Source organism: Oryzias latipes, chromosome 5 (genome assembly GCF_053564925.1).
Source record: "Oryzias latipes strain Hd-rR chromosome 5, Olatipes_Hd-rR_3.1".
NCBI classification, from domain to species: domain Eukaryota; kingdom Metazoa; phylum Chordata; class Actinopteri; order Beloniformes; family Adrianichthyidae; genus Oryzias; species Oryzias latipes.
This window is the reverse complement of record NC_136241.1, coordinates 14646615-14670329: the sequence shown is the minus strand read 5'-3', so window position 1 is coordinate 14670329 and position 23715 is coordinate 14646615. Positions and strand designations below refer to the sequence as shown.

At 43.7% G+C, this 23715-nt stretch overlaps 1 long non-coding RNA gene across 1 annotated transcript; it reads left to right on the top strand.

Annotated features, from left to right (window-relative positions):
- The first annotated feature begins 2732 nt into the window (after positions 1–2732).
- On the top strand, positions 2733–4212 carry LOC144992157 (uncharacterized). The gene is made up of 2 exons (XR_013656020.1): positions 2733–2944; positions 3407–4212. It is a non-coding gene; the product is annotated as an uncharacterized LOC144992157 (long non-coding RNA).
- The last annotated feature ends 19503 nt before the right edge of the window (positions 4213–23715 follow it).

The window sequence follows — 23715 nt, the reverse complement described above, 5'->3', positions numbered from 1 at the left end:
CCCCAACGCCACACGGGAACAGGCAGGGAACGACCGCCCCCCGGGCGACCAAGACCTCCACCCAGGCCAGGGCCAGCAGGACCGCCGCGAGGCCCCCAGAGCCAAAGAGCAGGGAGGCGCGGAGGGAAAGCCAGGAAAGCCCAGCCAGGAAAGCAGCCCCCCCGCCACGCCGGAAGAGCCCAATGCAGGGCCCCACCGGAGAAGGACGCCCACAGCCCCAGACGAGCACCCCACCACCACCCAGGAGTTCCGGGCATCCCCCCGCCCCAACCCCAGGTACGAGCCAGGACCCCCCAAGGGAGACCCGCTCCGCACTCCAGGCAGCCACCCACCCGGCCCACGGTTGGTCCAGGGAGGAGCAAGGCAGGGGCCCGCCGCCCCCGCCCAGGAGGGGGGAACCCCGGGGAAAAAAGGGTGGCCCACAAGGGGTGTTATAAATATGGCCCGACCAGGCTCGGCCATGTTGGAAGTTTGGCGGGGCTCAGCGCTCAGGGGCAAGGACCAGGACCCATCCCCCAGGGACACGAACACCCCCGGCTCAGGTGTAATATGAACCCCCCCACCGTGCGGAGAGAGCACCGCCGGGCCCAGGGAGCCGGCACCCAAGGGACACGGCCGCCATCGCCAAGGGGCCCGCACCCCCCACCAGGGAAGGGGTAGGGGACAGATGGACCCAGGTCCCACCTTCCTTGCAAAATGTGTGTGCGTGTATGTGTGTATGAGAGGGTGTGTGTGTGCATGTGTGTGTGTTTATGTTGGGATGTATATATTGAAGGGGGAGGGGTGTGTGTACTAAGGAGGGTGCAGTTAAAATTGGCGAGTAGGGCACTAGGGGGATATCTCCTGATTACTCACAGTGATGTCCCCTCACCCTCCCCACCAAGGGGCCTTAAATGTCTAAGGTGCGGTTAAAATTGGCGGGTAGGGTGCCAGGAGGACATCTGCTGCTTGCTTGCAGTGATGTCCAAGCACCCCCCCTACCAAGGACCCTTCATGTCTAAGGTGCAAATAAAACCGAAAGGGGGGGGGGCACTCCATACGGCAACCATAGGAGGGGGGCCACTGCCAAGTAGCCCCCCCCCAAGGCGCATCGCAGGCTAGACCCCCCCACCCCCTCACCCTAATATGAGGTTATATGAGGAAGGGGGTAAGTTGGGGACAGCTGGTAGACTGTCCCCCGGTGGTCAAACAGCTGTCCCCCAGCACCCCCCCCCCCCCAGCAAAGAGGCCAGGGCCACCCAGCCCAGGGGCCCCACCACCCCAGGCCCGGCACCACCCACCCCACATAGAGAGAGAGGAGCCAGAGAGCGACGCCCCCCCCCGGAGCAAGCCCAGGCCCCCACCCCTAGACGCCGGCCCTAGAGGAGCTCTGGTCAGGCCTTGACGGGACCGAGGAGGCCAACCGGCCGAGGCAACCACTGATTGCCTCAGCGGAGACCCCGACCCGCTAGCCCCCCCGACCCGTACCAATAATGCCCCCCCCCTCCCCCCCAGAACGCCCCCCCACAGGACAGGCCGACAAGCCCATTTTTATTTTACTTTTATTTATCCCACAATGGGGAAATTGTTCTTCACATTTTGATCCATCCCCTGGAGGAGCGGTGAACTGAAGACAAGCTCGACTCAGGGGTGGGTGGGGCGGTGACAGTTGGCTGGGAAGAGCGGGAATCGATCCACCAACTCTTCGGTTGTTGGTCGACCTGCTCTACCGCCTGAGCCAAAGTGCCACCCCCACTATGTTATTTCCCTAGTATAAACTGTGACAGTTTTTCCTTAACATTAACCTGTGGAACCTGTGAATCCTGTGATATTATTTCCTTAACATTAACCTGTGACAGTAATTTTTTTTTTTCATTCATTCATTCATTCATCTTCTTCTGTTTATCCCTTTCGGGGTCTCGGGGCTGCCGGAGCCTATCCCGGCCACTAATGGGCGAAGGCAAGGGACACCCTGGACAGGTCACCAGTCTGTCGCAGGGTCACTAAATGTTTTATTTTTTATTTTACTTTTATTTATCCCACAATGGGGAAATTGTTCTCCGCATTTTGACCTATCCCCTGGAGGAGCGGTGAACTGAAGACAAGCTTGACTCGGCGGTGACAGTTGGCTGGGGAGAGCGGGAATCGATCCACCAACTCTTCGGTTGTTGGTCGACCTGCTCCACCGCCTGAGCTAAAGTGCCACCCCCACTATGTTATTTCCATAGTAACCTAACATTAGCCATTAACATTAACCTGTAAAACCTGTGACATTATTTCCTTAACATTAACCTATGAAACCTATGACATTATCTCCTTGATACAAACTGATGATTACAGCAGTAATCCAACACCCTGTTGAGAATTTAACGACGTTCTCACAAGGAAGAAACAATACCATTTCTTATGCATTGCTTTGTAAATACATGAATTTGATACATTTATAATAACTTATTAATATATAACCATTAAATAACTACTTATATATAAGTATTTCAAAAACGATGTGTGTAGAGCTCACAGCTGAGAAATATAAGTTGAAAGATTTTATTGTTTTTTAAGACTCTTTAAGAAAAGAAGAGTGTTATAAATGTCCCCCATCTCCTGTTTTCACATTAAAGGTTTTCAATAAAAATTAATTCCAGTCTTTCTTTTGGGTAACAGAGGACTAGGCAACTAGCAAAAGTAGAAAATATATCTCATAATAAAATGCATGACTGACAGTTTTTTTAATTGAATAATTGAAAATGATAGAATTAGATTTCATTTAAATGGAGATCACTTACATAACACTCCGAACAGTCTTTATTGAGAGGCAGAAAGAGCTTGATCGTGTCATCAGTCGCAGTGCTTTGGTCATACTGAACCGATTCCTAATTCTTCTGCGCAGGAGCTGCAAAACCTCCACCAGCCGATACAGCTGGGAGGAGCTCCATGCTAAATGGTGATGGAAGCAGCCAGTCAGGTAGGATAAACACACTTGGGTCCAACTGAAAACTAATGAAAAACGGATTCATAGACACTAACAAATGCAAAGATTATGAAAAACAAGAGTGCAGCAGACAAGTTAGCTGTGTGAGAGGACTCTTTTGGGTTGCAGACAGGAAGCAGGTGAGGATTATGCATAAACCTCAGTGAGATTGTAAATGACCATAGCATTAAAAAATCCTTAAGGTTTTATGAACGTCTAGTCAGATTTTTCCACATTCAGTAGAGATTATTTTTTGCTATTCTGTACCTTGTTAAAGTTGGGAGAGATCTCCATCAAGCTTTTTCAAACCAATCTAGTCGAACTAGTACCAAAATTACCAGTAATGCTCATTCAAAAAATATTGATTAAAATTGCTATATTTTTACTTGTTTTAAATCTCTCTGGGCTTATTATCTTTTTTGACCTTATAGTTTGTCTTTTTTTTTTACCACCCAGCTGTGGCTGGACCTTCTGGATCCTCCAGCTCCTCTAAGAGCTCCAAGTCCTCAACAAGCTCTGCCACCAAAAGATCCATCCAGGACTTGGAGGAGAAGTCTGAAGCTTTTAAATCTCTGTTCACCACCCACAGCTCTGCCAAACGCTCTAAAGACCAAATGTCCAACTGGGTCACCCACACTCCTTATCACTTCTAACAAGCAAGTGCTCAATGCAGAAATACACCTGTTTGACTTGTTAAAGAAACCCTTAGCTGGGTGGTTTATAATTTCTTTTACATTTGTGAATTTCTTTACCCAGCTGATCTTTAATGCCATCCCTGTTAGCTGGTTTCCAGCTTTCCTCTTCAGTCCCCAGTTTCTTTGTGTTTACATGTTACAAACATTTCCTACAAGCTCCCTCAGAGGATCAGGCTGTTTTGTTTTTTTCCCTCCCTCCGCTCACTTGTGTGTCTCCAGCCACAGGCAGCTTAGGAACTGATGCTGGGATGATGGTTAGAGAGCTAAAGAGAGCTAAAGGTGTTGAAGCAGTAGTGGGAGAAAGAAGCAGCAAAGCTGATTTCACTCTTCAGAAAACAAGAAATATTTACTGTTTATGAAGAAGCAAATTATACATTTTCACCAACATTTCTTTAAAAATATTTTTACCATAAGATAGGAAACATTGTTCATAATTTATCACCAAATTTGTTATTTAAAAAATCTGTTTGACGGCACAAAGACAGATTAAAACATCTAGATGTGTGATGTGTTCTGGCAATTCAAGTTTTTGTTTTCTTTCCTCTAAATAAAAGGAATTTATGTTGAGATGTTTCACTTGGTTTTTTCTTTTTCGAAGCACCCAAGATATTTCCATCAACATGGTTCGTCTGTGTGTGAAGAAAGTTCTAAGTGTTTCTCATGACTGAAGGACCTCTATCGGATGACCTCCCAGCCAAATGTGAGGGAACTGAAACGGCTCATGTATCGCATCAAATTTAAGCCTGAATTGATTGTTGAAGCAGAAATGTCCTTTGGCTCTGAGCCAAGTAAATGCCTGAATGGAAGTGAAATATTTCCTGAAAGTTAGGATACATTGATAATTCACACAGATGTCCTTAAATCCCGTCTTTCCTGCAACCGGCTTACAATTTGAAAAGAAAACAGAAAACTTAGTATTTAATCCAACATAATAGGTAAATCAAATCACTTGTCTGTCTGCTTTTTCAGCTGCCAGAGAAGCATCTCTTTATCTCTGAGGCATCTGCATCCTTGTTTGTTTGATGTGCTCTTGAACATTTACACAGAGACCTGAGCCTCAACTGAACCAGAAATGCAACTCAGACGTTTATAAAAACCAGACAATGAAGGTTCAGATCTTGCAGATCTTTTTACTGGAAATACGTGGCATCACAAACTTTCTGTTTAACAATGGGCTTTCCTTTGTCTGTTTGTTTTTCTTTGGGCCTTTGTAGGAGTTTCATGTAAAGAGTAACTCAAATATGTGCAACACTTCCTAAAGGAATCCAGTGATTACAGAAAATTGTAAAAAAAAACAAAAAATACTAAAGAAATAAAAAGAAATAAACTGCTTCTTATACTCTAGAGTGGTTATAAAACATTGCTCCTAAAATTTCATTTTCAGTCATGGTAAAGATGTTTACATTTTTTTGCAGTGGATGGAATAAGTATTTGATCCCTTAATGATTTAGTGGGTTTGCTCACCTAAAAACAAATTGACAGTCTGTGGCGGGGTCCCGCCGAGAAAGGATGCAGAGGAGCCAAGGTGAGGAGGATCTGTCTTTATTTCCGACACTGTGAGCACCGCGCAGGGCCACGCAGCACATAGCACTCTGTCACTCCTCCCTCATTACACCACCTGCAGTGCTCCCTCTTAAATGGGACGCCACATCCCTGTAGCACTCTGTCCATCAACCTCTGGAAGGTGGCTGGGGCACCATGCAAACCAAAGGGCATAACAGTAAACTGAAATAACCCTGCAGGTGTTTGGAATGCAGTGTACGGTCGACTCGTCTTCTCCAGAGGGACTTGCCAATACCCTTTGCACAGGTCAAGGGTGGTGATGTATTCTGCAGGTCCAATCTTCTCTAGCAGGTCATCTATTCTGGGCAAGGGATAGGTGTCAAACTCAGAGATGGAGTTGAGTTTCCTGAAATCAATACAGATCCTCCTCACCTTGGCTCCTCTGCATCCTTTCTCGGCGGGACCCCACCACATTTGCTGTCAGAAGTGGGATCGCAGAGGAGACCACAAAAAGGTGGGGACGCAGCGGCGTGGTGGGGACGACGACTCCCCGGCAGCTCAGCACCTCCTCCAGGTACTTCATCCTCTAAGGAAGAGGGGGTGGATCCGGGTGGCCTTGTCAGAGCATCAGGCCTGGCCAGGGGCCCGGAAAGAGACACTACGGCGTCCATGACGAGCGGCGGACCTCGCGGGCAGCAGGGGCGGACCGCCGGGGCGCGGAGACGGCCGGAGGCGGGACGGGCACACCGCCCGGTTCCACTGCCGCGGATGCGGGCGTTGGAGGCCTGCGCGGAGCTGGACAGGAGGCGGACCGACGTCTACCGGGACGTCAGGGGAGTGCTCCGGGAGAGGCGTAACGACTCGCCTGTAACCTGCTGTCGGCGGCTCCGATCGGCTGAGGTGCCATCCGGGAGGAGACCAGCGGGGGCGTGTGGCCGAAGGAAGGGCCTTAGCCGGGGCTGGGACCGACTTGAGCGGCGCACCGAGGAGCGGATCGGAGGGATCGCCGTCGTGGAGCAGCCGCAGCCCGTATATCCATCCGACGCGAGGAAGTGGGAGGAGGAGCACGTGCCGGAGGACAGTCCCGCTGATGCCTGTAGACCAACCGGGCAGGGCCTCTACATTAGGCGAGGGGCGCCTGCGGAACGGGTTGGTGGTTCGGCGTGGGCTTGCGCGGCGGCGGAGGGCTGGACTGGATCGCCGCACACCGTCGATCTCTCAGAGGAGGGGGATGGTGTGACGGTGTGGCACCTTCAGATGACGAGGGGGGGCCACGCCGTGTTTTATTGTTTGTGTGTTGATGTATTTTTCATTTAATGATTACTACCTGTGGTGCCACCTGGATGGAATGGAGAGCAACGCCCCGTGGGCGTGGCGTCCCATTTAAGAGGGAGCACTGCAGGTGGTGTAATGAGAGAGGAGTGACAGAGTGCTATGTGCTGCGTGGCCCTGCGCGGTGCTCACAGTGTCGGAAATAAAGACAGATCCTCCTCACCTTGGCTCCTCTGCATCCTTTCTCGGCGGGACCCCGACACACAGTCTGTCATTTTGATGGCAGGATCTTTTCGACAGTGAGAGATGGAAAATCACAGACAATCCATTAAAATTTTTAAATAGAAATTTGCATTTCATTGAGGGAAATATTTAAGTTGGAAGAAGTATTTGATCCCCCAGTAACTATTAAGACTTCTGATTCACAGAGACCAGTTAGACTCTCCTAATCAACCTGTCACCTGTATAAAGACACCTGTCTACAGAATCACTCAGTCAGACTCCAAGCTTGCAGTGATTTTAAGGGAGAAGACTGTAGACCTGCACAAGACTGGAATGGACTACAATACCATCAGCAAGAAGCTGGGGGTTAAGAAGACAACGGCTGGTGCAAATGTGGCAAAGAACAAGAATTACAAAATGGCTTTCAGTCCTGTGGCTCTAACCAAGATCTCACCTGGTGGGTTTTCCATGATCATGCAAACACTGACAAACCGGCTTAAAACATCATAGCAGGAGTTAGTAGATGAGCTCAAAGCAGCAGGGACCACAGTCACCAAGGAAACCACTGGTGAACACTTTATGCTACAAAGGTTTAACATCTTGCAGTTCTGGCAAAGTAGCCCACCTTAAGAAGGCACATGTTCAGAATTGCCTGATGTTTGCCAGTGAAAACCTTCATGTCTTAGAGGGACTGGGCGAAGGTGTTATAGTCAGATGAGACCAAAACTGAACTCTTTGGCATCAAGTCAACTTGTCATGTTTGGAGGAAGAGAAATGATCCCTTTAAACCTAAGAACACTATCACCACTGTCAAGCACGGAGGTGAAAATATTATTAAGGTGTTTTTGTGAATAGGGCTAATTCACTGTGTGCATAGGAGAATGGGCGGAGCCATGTACCGTCAAATCCTGTGTGAGAACCTCCTTTCCTTCCACCAGGATGCTTAAAATGGGTCGTGGGTTGGTCTTTCAAAATAGGTTAATGACCTAAAACATACGACCATGGAAACCAAGAAATGGCAGAAGAATAAGCATATCAAGGTCATGGAGTGGCCCAGCAAGTCTCTATACCTTAATCCTATAGAAAACCTATGGAGAGAGTTCAAGCTTAGAGTTGCTATGTGACTGCCACCGAATCTAAATGATTTAGAAGAGCAGTGGACCAAAATTCCAGCTGATATGTGCAGACACCTGCTTATCAACTAACAACAGGAAATGTCTGACATCTGTGCTGCTAATAAGGGTTTTGATACAAAGTACTAAGCCTTTCCAGGCTAATTTCCAGCAAGAGGGTTCCAATACTTAAAGTGGATTTCTTGATTTTATCTGTGATTTTCTGTCTCTCGATGTATACATAAACCCAACATTAAGATGACAGACTGTCAATTCCCTTTTAGGTGGCAAATAATTCAAAACCAACAAGGAATCAAATACTTACTTTCTGTGCTCTACTTTATGCAGATCCCCCCAAATGATTTATGTGTCTTGTTTTTCTGCAAAAATTTCCAGAATACAAACCTTTGATGTAGATTTCTCACTAGGAGGAAATGATAACATTTCTCATCCATAGCTTGCATAAACTGAGTTGTGACGAAGGCGGAAGGTATTTCGCAAAAACATTTAAGGTATGTTTGACAAAAACAAACCGAGTCTGATAAAAAAAGAAAAAATACAAATGTAAGAACTCAGTTTAAATTTGTAGACACAATGAACTTTATTGAATCATAGCTTGCATAGTTTATGACTGCATATATTTGCATAATGGATAAACATACATAATAATTTTAGGTTTATATTTATATACAGATATTTCAAAAACAATGAGTGGAGAGCTCACAGCTGAGAAATATGAGTTGAAAGATTGTACGTTTTTAGTTTTTACTATAGACCAACAGTTGGTAACCTGGGGCATGTGTGCCAGAGTTGGTATGTGGAGAGAAAGACAGTGGTACGCTGTAGTGTGACAACAATGGTCATGTAACCCTCATGCTATCCTAGGCACTTTAACATTGGGAGTTGGGTCATCTAGACCCACTAGCCAGTGCTCTGAACCTTTTTTCTTCAACGATTTTTGAACCTCACTGGTGTCCATGGATTACATGAAATCTTTCCACCTTTATCCACCTTTTTCATGGTAGGAATAACACGTCAATGTAAGGGTGGGGTCATCTAAGATGGCACAAGGGTTTTAATAAGTCACAATGAGCTTTTTCCCCCTATGGCATCATAAGGACATTGTTTATTCATGCAGTCCTGTCACTGTGACCCCACCCACCTATAAAATACTTCCACTTTACCACATCAGTCTTTACAAACAGAAACCTCTAACGGTCACATGACCAGTGAGTGAGTGTCTGTGGATGGAACAGAGAGCTGATCATCACTCCATACACTGAGGATGAAAATTATTAATGATGACGCAGTCCAATTTGGGAAAATTTTAATGATAATATTTAGCATACTATGGAAAAAGTAAAACATTTAATTTCAAGTGCAAAAAAAGCACCATGACAGAATGAACATACATTAAGTTACTCAGGCCCTGTCTCATAATGTAACAACGATAAAAAAGCCAAAATCATGCGCTTTTTTTTTATATTAATGGTTGTGATGTTTTTAGAAATATTGATGGAACTTTGTTGCAACCTATCCAATTTTGTTGCTGTAGGTATGACATACGACAAATGCAGAACTTTTTGTTTCAGACATACATAGTTGCAATACGATTTCAACTTAGATCTAATTTCCTTGTGCATGATTGTTATGAAACCACTTTTTTGAGTTAAAAAAACCATTTGACCTGCAGTTTGTAAAATTAAATAAAATGTCAGAAATATTTGAAACGTTTTTGTATATCTTTGTATTATAGTTTGCACTATAGTTGGTGATGGCACATTTGTTAAGGAGAAAATGTCCAATTTGCACTTCATGTCATAAACGTTGCTGACCCCTGCTGTAGACTCTCTCTATGAAACGTGTTACAAATCACCCCCGTCTCCTGTTTTCACTTGAAAGGTTTTCAATGAGGACAAGTCCACACTTTTCTTTGAGTAACAGAGGACTAGGTAACTTGCAAGAGTCAAAAATATATCTCATAATAAAACGTATCACTGGCAATTGTTTTAATTAATGGATTTCATTTATTTCATGAAAAGGGAGATCACTTACAGAACACTCCGAACAGTCTTTATTGAGAGGCAGAAAGAGGTTGCGACCACTTCTATTTTTTCAAATGTACATTTTAGGTTTATACTTCTATATAAATATGTAGAAACAATGAGTAGGGATGTCACTGCTGAAAAATATGAGTTGAAAGGTTTCCCCCTTTTTTTTTTCTTCCTCTTCTCTCATTTAGTTCCCTAATACAAAGCTGTGACATGCGATAGAGCAATAATTATCAATGATTGCAGCAGTAATCCAACACCCTGTTGAGGAGTTAACACTGTTCTCACAAGTAGGAAACAATACCATTTCTCATGCATTGCTTTATGAATACATGTATTTGATACATTTATAATAGCTTTAGGTATATATTTACATATATTTTATAAACGATGAGTGGAGATGTGGTGAAGTAGCTTCACAGGTTGCAGGACAGCGCATACTGTAAACACCAGCCTACATTGTTTGTTTTGTGTTTCTTTTCTCCCAGCCCAGCAGCAGTTTGTAGTTTCACCGAACACATGCACTCACCCAGACAAAGAAATCACTCACACATCATATCTTGTTTAGTTCTAAGGGTGCACACTTGGTTTTAAATAGAATCTTACTCACCTTCTACGTTTCTGTGCACAAACACCCAAACCAGAGCATTGTATACATCAGCATGCATATCTACAGGAAACAGGAAGTGACTTCTCATGTCAGAATAATTTTTTTTCTCTTTTTTCCCCTGTCTGTCTGATTGATTTTGTTTCAAACCTAGTTCTGTATTTCAACTGTTACTATTTTTTTCTGCGAAATAGCTGTAATTTTGGAGTTATGTGTAAGGATACCCCAGGAACTTGTTTTAAGGAATTGTTTTGTTAATTTGCCTGTGTGAGGGCATAAGCCTTTATAATGGGTGAACATTTCCCAGTTGAGAGAGCAGTCTTGGTTGCAGTGGTGGCAACAGGCTTTCCCAGAAACTTTGTATTCTTTCTTTGATTATTGTTTTGGGATCAATACAATCCCATTTTGAAATTTGGAGTCTGCTGGCTTGGTCATCCTATTTTAGAGTGATTAATTTATTCACTGCTAAGAAGAACCCCGTCACAGGCGAGCTCACAGCTGAGAAACAATTGTAAAATTTCACTTTTTTAACCTTTACTTTAGACTCTAAGAAACGTGTTAAAAATGTCCCCCGTCTCCTGTTTTCACATAAAAGCTTCTTAATAACGACAAGTCCACACTTTCCTTTGAGTAACAGAGGACTACGTAACTGGCAAAAGTTGAAAATATATCTCATCATAAAATGCCTGATAACTGATTTCATTGATTTCATTAAAATGGAGATCACTTACAGAACACTCCGAACAGTCATTATTGAGAGGCAGAAAGAGCTTGATCGTGTCATCAGTCGCAGTGCTTTGGTCATAATGAACCGATTCCTAATTCTTCTGCGCAGGAGCTGCAAAACCTCCACCAGCCGATACAGCTGGGAGGAGCTCCATGCTAAATGGTGATGGAAGCAGCCAGTCAGGTAGGATGAACACACTTGGGTTCCATCGAAAACTGTTAAATATTCTGATACTATTTTATATAAAATCTCTTAATTTCTTTCTTCCTCATAAACAGGAATTATTCTCTTCAAATGTTTGCTCTGGACTCTGACTCTCACAGAGGAGCACAAGGAAAATATCAATTAGCTTTTTTTCTGCAGTTTAACTAATTTAATAGAACAATGAAAACAACAGCACAGTGCATGAACAAATGCCAAAATGGTGCACTTTTGTTTTTTTGTTGAAACTTAAAATTGATTCATAGACGCTCACAAATGCAAAGATTATGCAAACAAAAGTGCAGCAGCTGCAGCAGAGAGGGTTAGCTGTGTGAGAGGACTCTTTTGGGTTGCAGACAGGAAGCAGCTCAGGATTATGCATAAACCTCAGTGAGATTATAAATGACCTAAACCCATATCATAAAAACATCCTTAAGGTTTCATGAAGGTCTAGTCACAGTTTTTAACATTTAGTAGACATTACTGAGTGTTAGTCTGTGCCTTGTTAAAGTTTGGACAGAGCTCCATAATGTTTTTTCAAACGAATCTATCTTGTCTGAGCTAATTCCAAAATAAATGCTCATTTAAAAAATAATTATTTAAACTGTGCTATTTTTACTTGTTTAAAATATTTCTTGGTTTTAATATTTTTTGACCTTATTGTTTGTTTTTTTACCACCCAGCTGTGGCTGGACCTTCTGGATCCTCCAGCTCCTCTAAGAGCTCCAAGTCCTCAACAAGCTCTACCACCAAAAGATCCATCCAGGACTTGGAGGAGAAGTCTGAAGCTTTTAAATCTCTGTTCACCACCCACAGCTCTGCCAAACGCTCTAAAGACCAAATGTCCAACTGGGTCACCCACACTCCTTATCACTTCTAACAAGCAAGTGCTCAATGCAGAAATACACCTGTTTGACTTGTTAAAGAAACCCTTAGCTGGGTGGTTTATAATTTCTTTTATATTTGTGAATTTCTTTACCCAGCTGACCTTTAATGCCATCCCTGTTGGCTGGTTTCCAGCTTTCCTCTTCAGTCCCCAGTTTCTTTGTGTTTACATGTTACAAACATTTCCTACAAGCTCCCTCAGAGGATCAGGCTGTTTTGTTTTTTTCCCTCCCTCCGCTCACTTGTGTGTCTCCAGCCACAGGCAGCTTAGGACCTGATGCTGGGATGATGGTTAGAGAGCTAAAGAGAGCTAAAAGTGTTGAAGCAGTAGTGGGAGAAAGAAGCAGCAAAGCTGATTTCACTCTTCAGAAAACAAGAAATATTTACTGTTTATGAAGAAGCAAATTATACATTTTCACCAACATTTCTTTAAAAATATTTTTACCATAAGATAGGAAACATTGTTCATAATTTATCACCAAATTTGTTATTTAAAAAATCTGTTTGACGGCATAAAGACAGATTAAAACATCTAGATGTGTGATGTGTTCTGGCAATTCAAGCTTTTATTTTCTTTCCTCTAAATAAAATGAATTTATGTTGAGATGTTTCACTTGGTTTTTTTAGAAGCACCCAAGATATTTCCATCAACATGGTTTGTCTGTGTGTGAAGAAAGTTCTAAGTGTTTCTCATGAATGAAGGACCTCTATCTATCGGATGACCTCCCAGCCAAATGTGAGGGAACTGAAACGGCTCATGTATCGCATCAAATTTAAGCCTGAATTGATTGTTGAAGCAGAAATGTCCTTTGGCTCTGAGCCAAGTAAATGCCTGAATGGAAGTGAAATATTTCCTGATAGTTAGGATACATTGATAATTCACACAGATGTCCCTAAATCCCGTCTTTCCTGCAACCGGCCTATAATTTGAAAAGAAAACAGAAAACTTAGTATTTAATCGAAAATGATAGGTAAACCAAATCACTTGTCTGTCTGCTTTTTCAACTGCCAGAGACCCAAGAAGCATCTCTTTATCTCTGAGGCATCTGCATCCTTGTTTGTTTGATGTGCTCTTGAGAACATTAACACAGAAACCTGAGGCTCAACTGAACCAGAAATGCAACTCAAACGTTTATAAAAACAAGACAATGAAGGTTCAGATCTTGTCGTTTTTGCAGATCTTTTTACTGGAAATACGTGGCATCACAAACTTCCTGTTTAACAATGGGCTTTCCTTTGTCTGTTTGTTTTTCTTTGGGCCTTTGTAGGAGTTTCAGGTAAAGAGTAACTCAAATATGTTCAACACTTCCTAAAGGAATCCCGTGATTACAGAAAATTGTAAAAAAAAACAAAAGAAATGAAAAGAAATAAACTGCTTCTTATACTCTAGAGTGGTTGGAAAACACTACTTCTAACATTTCATTTTCAGTCATGATAAAGATGTTTACATTTTGTCTGCAGTGGATGAAATAAGTATTTGATCCCTTACTGATTTAGTGGGTTTGCTCACCTAAAAACAAATTGACAGTCTGTCATTTTGATGGCAGGATCCTTTCAACAGTGAGAGATTGAAAATCACAGACAAAATTTTTAAATAGAAATTTGCATTTCATTAAGAGAAATATTTAAGTTGGAAGAAGTATTTGATCCCCCAGTAACTATTAAGAGTTCTGGTTCACAGAGACCAGTTAGACTCTCCTAATCAACCTGTCACCTGTATAAAAGACACCTGTCTACAGAATCACTCAGTCAGACTCCAAGCTGGCAGTGGTTGTAACCCTTGTGCTATCATACGCACTTTAACATTGGGGGTTGGGTCATCTAGACCCACTAGACAGTGCTCTGAACCTTTTTTCTTCAATGATTTGTGATCTTCACTGGTGTCCATGGATTACATGAAATCTTTCCCCCTTTATCCACCTTTGTCATGGTAGGGAGAACACGTTAATGTAAGTGTGGGGTCTTCTAAGGTAGCACAAGGGTTAATAGTTTTTGTGTTTTGAAACAGTTGTCGGTGAAATGACAGGTGGAGCAAAATGAGGGAGTGTCTGTGGATGGAACATGAGCACGTGAAGCTGATCTGCGAGCTGCTGAACCCGCTTCTGACCGCACAGCTGTTTTTTTTGTCATGTTTTTGGCGTTTCAGCGGCAGACATTTGAGTTCAGTTTGTTGAATAATCATCAAGCAAGGTCAGATTAAACCCAGACTTTCTTTCTGTTCTACCAAATATCAAAATAAAATGTGATACTACAGCTGATCCCCACTCCATTCACTGAGGATGAAAAAAATGAACGATGACGCTGTCCAATTGTGGAAGATTTGAATAATAATCTCTAGCATACAATGGAGAAAGTAAAACGTTTACTTTCAATTGCATTAAAAACCCCATGACGGAATGAACTTACATTAAGATACTCAGGCCCTGTCTCATAATGTAACTAGATGAATAAAATCATTCGCTTTTTTGAATGTTAATGGTTGTGAAGTTTTTGGAAATGTTGATTGTATTTTGTTGCAACCTAGCCAATTATATTGCTGTATGTATGACATACAACAAATGCAGAACTGTCTGTTTCAAACAAACATAGTTACAATATGAGTTCAACTTTGATCTCATGTTCTTTTGCATGATTTTTATGAAACCACTTTTGCTGTGCCCTCTTAATGCTGTAGATATGACATACCATATATGCTGCAACTTTTTTTTCAAACATTGCAAACCCCATACCTGCTGACAAAAATTAGCCATACAAACAGAAAGTATGACAACAAAATCAGCCACATATGCAATAAGTTAGTCTTGAACCTTTGTAGACTGCTGATGGAAAAAGTCCAGAAAAGGCCTCCAATCCTTGTCATAAACATTTTTCTTCCTGAACCTCTCATCACATAACTATTTTTTTCTAATTTAAGATGGAACAGCACATCTCTAATCCAATGTGTCACTGTGGGTGGGGCAGCATCCTTCCAATTTAGAAAACCCAAAAGAGTTGAAAAAACAATTGGTTGCTGACCCCTAGTAGGCAATTTTAAGGTTTTATCCCTGACCCCAAAGAGGAATAAAAGTGGGTTTCAAGGAACTTTAGTTCCAAATACAACAGTCAATGCTTTACCAACTTTGCCCCAAAACATTTGTATTTTGGGACAAAGCCAAACATGTGAATCAGATCAATCAGGTCAATATGTGGGTGTACTTTTGCCAATTTGGAGTTATGAAGGTGAATCCTGTAAACCACTTTATACTGAATAAGACTATGTTTGGCCCACATTGAGGAGAAGCAAATCTTCCTTAAAACATCATCTCACTCTGATTCACTGATCTTAATTTGAAGATCCATCTCCCAACCCTTTTTAATGACTAACATTGAAGTTGAATCTGACACGTTCTGCTTGTTTTGTTTTTGGTTTTCACTCTTTGATCTTGTGCAGGTCTGCTGTGGCTTCTTCCTTTTGCTCCGCCCACTTACCTGTGCTTCCTGCTGGAGTCCTGTCTGTCTATTTAAGCCATCTTGTTTTGTATCTCTTTGTTGGAGCGTTTTGTGTGCTACACCTTGGTTTTGATCTACTGTTATTAAACAGTCTTCAAACTTGGCCTTTGTATAAAGTATTACTCTGCATCTGGGTTCTTGAGCTGTAAAGCGTAACATTACGCTCCAACCAACATGACAGACCCAGCAGAGTTTTCTCAGGCTTGTGATGTTCCGTTGCCTCCAGCAGATGGAGCCATTCCACCCGATGGCGGGATTGCCTCACTTGTCCAGGACTTGCATGGCTGCATGTCTGAACTGCTGGAGCTTCATGGTCGCATGACACGTCTGGAGCAGCCTTCACCTTCACCCCCGACAGATAAGACTTGGTTCTGCTGAACTCTTTGGTGGCACGGCTGAAAATTGCCAGCCCTATCTTGTTTCGTGTCGGCTTCAGTTTGATTTCAACCCCAGTGACTTTCCATCCGAAAAGAGCAAATTCCCCTATGCCCCAAGTTTTTTGACGGGAAGAGTAAAACGATGGGGTTTGGCTGAGTGGGATCAGGCGGCGCCCCATTGCTGTTCCTTCAGTGCTTTTTCCACTCAGCTTTTGACGTTTTTTGACCCCTCCAAGTCTCACCAAACAGCTGCTTCTCGACTCCTCCGGCTGACCCAGGGGTCCAGCACTGTTTCAGATTATGCAGTAGAGTTTCGCACACTTGCTGCCAGCACCTGTTGGCCTAACAAGGTGCTTGTGGATGTGTTCCACCAAGGACTTTCTAGCTCCTTAAAGGATGAGCTGGCAGCGAGGGAGGTTCCTGAAGATTTGGAGGCCCTGATTGATCTCGCGACTCGGATCAACCGACGCAAAACAGAGAGAACCCAGGAACGGGTCTGGTCCTACGACACGTCACCAACGTCAGCGATTGACACCACCTGTCCCTACCCATAGTCACCCTGATGACTGGGCTCCATCCTCTGAGACTCCTCCGGAACCCCTGCAGGCAGTCTTGGGGCAGCTATCTCCAACAGAACGACAGAGACGCATGAGAGGTGGCTTGTGTCTTTACTGCGGGAGACCCGGCCACTTCGTCAGAAGCTGTCCGGCAAAACACCACAAAAGCAACTTGTGAGCCGCGTTTCTCTGTTTTCTCCGCCCAATCGGCCTCCAACGACGATTCTGGTGGCTTGTGATCTGCGGTTGGTTGAGTTCGAGACTCTTATTGACTCTGGTTCTGATGGAGACTTGATATGCCAAGATGTGGTGGACAGGCTGAGGATACCCATAGAGCGCCTGCCTGCTGCCCTGTTCATCAATGCCATCAATGGAGCACTCATTCAGAGTGTCTGCTCGCACCACCCCTGTTAAAGTGACAGTCTCTGGAAATCATAATGAACTGATGTCTTTTTTTGTTGTTAAGTCAATGAAGCCCCCCATCATTTTGGGCTATCCATGGCTTTGTCAACATATCCCTCACATAGACTGGGTTTTTGGTAGGATTTTGTCTTGGAGTCCATTCTGTTTGTTGAACTGTTTGAATGCTGCTACTTTACGTCCTTCTGTCCAGAACACACCTGCTCCAGAGCCTCCTGACCTTGGCAAGGTTCCTTCTGTTTACCATGACTTAGATGATGTGTTCTGTAAGACTCGGGCCAAGTCCCTTCCCCCACACCGTCCCTATGATTGCTCCGTGGACCTGCTCCCAGGAACTCAACCACCCAAAGGTCATTTGTACCCCTTGAGCCCTCAAGAGCGTAAAGCGATGGACCAATATCTTCAGGAGAGCCTACAGGCAAGAATCATTCGCCCTTCCTCCTCCCCAGCAGGAGCAGGTTTTTTCTTTGTTGACAAACGTGATGGTGGTTGGCGTCCCTGCATCGACTACAGAGGACTGAACAGCAACACAGTTCGCAATACTTACCTTCTACCCCTGCTAAGTCCTGCTTTTGATTTATTGAAGGGGGCTAACATCTTTACTAAGCTGGATCTCCCCAGTGCCTACCACTTGGTGCGGATTAGAGAGGGGGACGAGTGGAAAACAGCTTTCAACACTCCCAGTGAACATTTTGAATACTTGGTTATGCCCTTTGGGCTAACTAATGCTCCAGCTGTGTTTTAGTGTCTCATAAATGATGTTCTCGGGGACATGATCAATAAGTTTGTTTTTGTTTACCTCAACGACATTCTGATCTTCTCCCCAGACTCTGAGACTCATGTGCAGCATGTGAGAGCAGTTCTTCAGCGGCTTCTGGAGAATCAGCTCTACTGCAAAGCCGAGAAATGTGAGTTTCACACCACCAAGACAATATTTCTCGGTCATGTGATATCTCCAGGTTCCGTTCATATGGACACTACCAAGGTGAAAGCTGTCTTGGAGTGGCCCGAACCAACGGGAAGGAGACGGCTCCAATGCTTCCTTGGTTTTGCAAATTTCTATAGACACTTCATCAGGAACTTTAGTGCCATTACTGCCCCACTCCACAAACTAACGTCACAAAAAGTACGCTTCCTGTGGGATAATGATGCCAGCGAAGCATTTTCAGAGCTCAAACGACGTTTCTCTGTGGCTCCCAAACTGGTTCAGCCTGACACCTCCAAACAGTTTATTGTGGAGGTGGATGCGTCTGACACAGGGGTGGGTGCAGTGTTGTCCCAGAGGGCATCTGATAGTAAGTTGCACCCCTGTGCGTATTTCTCCTGCAAGCTCACTCCTGCAGAGAAAAACTACGACATAGGGAACAGGGAGCTCCTCGCTGTTAAATTAGCTCTTGAAGAGTGGCGTCATTGGTTGGAGGGAGCTGAACACCCATTTCTCATATGGACAGATCACAAGAACCTGGAATATATAAGAACTGCCAGGAGACCTAACTCTCGCCAGGCTCGATGGGCTTTGTTTTTTGACCATTTCAGGTTTTTGCTGTCCCATCGGCCAGGAAGCAAGAATGCCAAACCGGATGCTCTGTCCCGGCAGCACCAGAAGGAGAGCGACTCTATGGTTTCAGATAAAGAGTGTACCATCCTTCCTCAAAACATGGTGCTGGCTACAACAAGGTGGGCCCTAGAGCGGAGGGTTAAAGCCTCTGTGCCTGATGACTCTGTTGTTCCATCTGATTGCCCAACCATTGTTTGTTTGTTCCCTCGAGTCTCTGTTCACAAGTTATAAAATGGGGACATTGCTCTCGTTTGGCCTGCCATCCTGGTGTCACTCGAACAATTTTCCTATTTGGACAGTGATTCTGGTGGCCCACGATGACCTCTGACATCAGAGCATTTGTTTCTTCGTGCCCTGCATGCGCTAGTGCCAAGGTGCCCCGACGACCTCCTGCCGGCCACCTACAGCCTCTCCCAGTGCCCTCCAGGCCATGGTACCATATCGCCGTAGATTTTATCACAGGACTCCCAAACTCCAGAGGTTTTTCTGTAATTTTGACTATTGTTGACAGGTTCTCTAAGTTGGCCCATGCAGTCCCTCTTCAAAAACTACCCACTGCCAAAGAATTGGCAGAAGTGATGTCTAGAAACCTTTTTCAACAGCATGGTCTCCCTGTTAACATTGTTTCAGATAGAGGACCCCAGTTCGTGGCAGAGTTCTGGAAGGAGTTCTGCAAGCTGTTGGGGATCACTCTTAGTTTGAGTTCTGGATTCCATCCACAAACCAATGGCCAGGTGGAGCGTTATAATCAAGATCTGGAGACCGCCATGTGTGCCAAGAGCCCTGGCACATGGGCCAGGCAGCTTCCATGGGGTGAGTATGCCCACAACTCCTTAGTCAACAACTCTGGCTTCTCCCCGTTCCAGGCAGCCTATGGATATCAACCCTCGCTTTTCCCACATCAGGAAGAACTGGCATCTACATCTGATCCGGCTGCCTTTGTGAGACGCTGCCAGCGTACTTGGAGGAGGTTAAGAGCCAGTTTGCTGAGGAACCAGGAGCGGTTCACTGCTGTGGCCAACCGTCGCCGGAACGGGGCTCCTGAGTACAAGGTGGGAGGTAAAGTGTGGCTTTCCTCCTTGGACATACCCCTGAAAGGAGGCTCCAGAAAACTACATCCACGGTTCCTTGGACTTTTCACCATCACGAAGGTCGTCAATCCAGTAGCCGTGAGGTTGGACCTTCCGTCGACCTTGAAGGTCCATCCGGTATTCCATGTCAGCAAGTTGAAGCCAGTGAGGGAGAGCTCTCTTCAGACCACTGATTTGGAACCACCCCCACCACGTTACATAGATGGTGGTCCTGTCTATTCTATCAACCAGCTTCTTGGCTCCCGAAGAAGGAGGCGGGGCATTCAATACCTGGTTGACTGGGTGGGTTATGGACCTGAGCACCGTCAGTGGGTGCCTGAGAGACATATACTGGACGAGAACGTCATTGCCCGGTTTCATCGGGACAATCCCACCCAGCCTTGCCGTCCGTCTAGTAGCCGGACGTTGGGGGAGGGGTTATGACACGTTCTGCTTGTTTTGTTTTTGGTTTTCACTCTGTGATCTTGTGCAGGTCTGCTGTGGCTTCTTCCTCTTGCTCCGCCCACTCACCTGTGCTTCCTGCTGGAGTCCTGTCTGTCTATTTAAGCCATCTTGTTTTGTATCTCTTTGTTTGAGCGTTTTGTGTGCTACACCTTGGTTTTGGTCTACTGTTATTAAACAGTCTTCAAACTTGGCCTTTGTATCAAGTATTACTCTGCTGGAGTCCACAGCTGGACCTTGTTAGTTCATTGGGTTGTCTGTTACGGCTGTAAACCGTAACAGAATCCAGACGTGAAATCAGAGCTATCATTGCTGAAATGGCTTTCCTTTTGGAGGGATTGAAAATCATGATCTCATCCATCACATTGTTTGGAGGTTTATCTAGGAACCCTGGGATGGAGACTGAGACAAAGTACAGATCCTGCAAGTATTTAAAAAAAAGAGAAGTTGGAAGGTTGTACGTATCAGATATCTGCTGAAAAGATGCAAACTTATTTTCATGAAATAAATGATTGAGAGTTTTCAGCCCTTTTTGTTGCTACCTGAGAAATGTAGACTCTTAGACTGAAGGGGGGAAGAAAACATTAGGTGCAGTTGGGACTAGTAGACTCACTCTTAACAGACCAAAATACTTCCTAAATTATAAGCAAATTTTTTATAAATTTTATGATCAATTGGATTGCTAAACGACAAATTTTTACTTGGAGGAAGAGATGCACCAATTACATGAAGTAGGAAAATAATATTAGAAGTATTGGGTTTCATCGCTGCCATAAAGTGAAAGGGCGTAAAGACAATTGAGCAGGCTTATTCAGGAACTGAGTGAGCCAACCTTACAACCGCGCAGGCGCAATTCTAAAACTGCACGCCTGCATTCCTAACTGAGCGGTGAGCCCACGCGGTCACTTCCCTTTTGCACCCTCACCAGGTCAGGATTTGTGCGCAGTGTTGAGGGGCGTTTTCGTCACTTGGGGGGCGGTGTTCAGGGGTGTGTTTGTCACTTGGGAGCGGTAACCTTTCTGGTTGATCTGATAGGCGGAAATTTGCATGTCCACTCTGGCAAGGCAATGGGGCGGGACTTTCATTTTCCAGAGGCCTTTGAAAGAAAAAACAGTGGATGTAATGTGGATGCAAAGAAAAGATAAGATAATTAAACTTTATTCATCCCACAGGGTAGAAATTCTTTGAAAACGTGAACAAACGACCACAAAGAACAAGTGCAGTGGGTTTTTTCGTGCTGTAAGTTTTTCTCATGTGAAAATCACTTTATTAAATATATATGTACATTTCAGTTTGCCCGAGACAGAGCAACTACGCGACTCAAAGTTCAGGAAGCGTGTATTAGCATGTTGTTAACAAATGCTAACAATGTAGCAGCATCTCACCCATGATGTAGTTAAAAACGAATCTTTGTTTTACTGCTTGATTTTTAAATAATAGCTTTAAATTTTGTTTAATTGATTATTACTTTTTTGTATGTTTATACAGTTATATATGCTTGTTTCTTTAGTTAAAGGTGTCTTACTTAACTTTTGATTTCTCCCTCCCCCGGTTATCTTCCCATATCTTCTACATAAATGTTTCTTATGTCTTATATAAAAAGTAATTTGAATATGGGCTGAACGGTGGTGCAGTGTTTAGGGCTCTTGCCTCACAGCAAGAAGGCCCCCAGATCAAGTCCAGGCTGGGGGACATGAAACAGAACTCCACACCTTTCTGTGTGGAGTTTGCATGTTCTCCCTGTGCTCCTCCAGCTTCCTTCCACCATCCAAAAGGTAGGTTAATTGCTTACTCTAAATTGTCCACAGGTGTGAGTGTGATTGTGGTCCTGCAACGGACTGGAGACCTGTCCAGGATGTCCCCTGCCTTTGCCCGTAATTGGCCGGAATAGACTCCGGCAGCCCTGTGATCCCGAGAGGGAACAAATGGATAAGAAGATGAATGAATGAATTTGAATATCTTTACCCTGTTGGTCCTTTTTCCAGAGGTGTGGTATTGATTTTTCTTTGTTTCATTTGGCAAATGTCTTTCATTCAGTTCTTACAAAAATGAACAATCACTTTAATAGCAAACTGGAACCATTTTCAGAGTATCGTTTCTTTGTTTCAAAGCAAAACATACCCCCCCCCCCCTTTTTTTCTATAGAAGCACGGACCTCCTGCTTTATCAGGTAGAGTCAAGATATATAAAGTAATTTCCTCAAGTACATGGTTTTGCAGTTTATGATGTCAGAGTTTTAAAAGGCATTAGGAGTCATGAAGTAATAATTTATTGCCCAAACTCTCAGGCACACATCCAAAAAATGATTTGAATCATACATAATCACCAAACAGAAGTAGGAGTGGTCTCAGGTGTGTTCTGTGAAAGTTTTGTAATGGCTTACACACAGTGCCGACCAGATAACAACTAATATTGTCATGAGGTTTTCTTTAATTTTTCTGATAAGAGAATGTATTTTAAAGGAAATGTGACACAACTATTCTCTTTTAGACATAAATGTGTCATATGTCAAAGACAGAGCTCCTAATTGTAGGCAATTAATTATTATTAAAGTCAATAAATTACTGTAGTGAAATCATATGAAATCTTGTCTCTCCAACGACAGCGAATTCTGAGATTTTCATCAAAATTCTTGTTTGTAACAAATTTTTAATGAAAATGTTGTATTCTTGTTTCATTTTATATCTTAAACAAAATCTGTAATGGACTGGCGATCTGTTATGGATGTACCGCCCAACAGTGGCTGGGATTGGCTCCAGCAGCCGTCTAACTTCAGAGGAATTAAGCAGGTTTAGAAATTTGATGGATGGTTTTTGTTTTTTCTTTTGCTGGTTTCAAATGACTAATCAAAAAAAAACTGCAAGAAGCTATAGATCAGTGTAAGGCTGTACAGCTGGGGCCAGACTGCATGAGTTCATTTTAATGTTATGGCTTACTTACACTGCACTTAAAAGTACAAGCAATCAGAGAGGGGACTGTAATGTACAAAAGCGCAGGACTACATTTACCAAACAGCGGTGTCAATCAGAGGAACACAGTTATGGAATACACTGCCACAGCACATTAGAACCTGGGAAAACTATCTTACCTTCAAAACAGCTCTTAAACAATGGCTAAAAAAACATACCAGTCCTGCAGACAATGATGTTATTGTTGTTTTTCTTGGATTTTTAGACTCCTGTTTTATTGTAAATAACTTTTGTAAATATCTCTATCACTAATATTGTGCTATTGTGTTGTAAATGTAACTGTTGAACCGATTATCCTGCCTTAGGACAACAGATGAAATATAGCTCCTGTGCTACTGCGCACCTTACAGTTTTTCTTTTTTTGTAAATTTGCAGAAAATTCTACACCTTTGTTTTTTTCTGTAAAGATGGGCCACTCAGTATACATTATTGAGAAATAAAGAACGTTACGTATTTTGGCAAATGGCTGCAATTAAACAGTCTGAAAATATAACGGGGACTGATGAATGCTTTCCACTGTAAGCCTCCCATCATCACCATTACGGAGTGTATACCTCTTCCTGTTCAGGATACTTGATATCAGAAGTG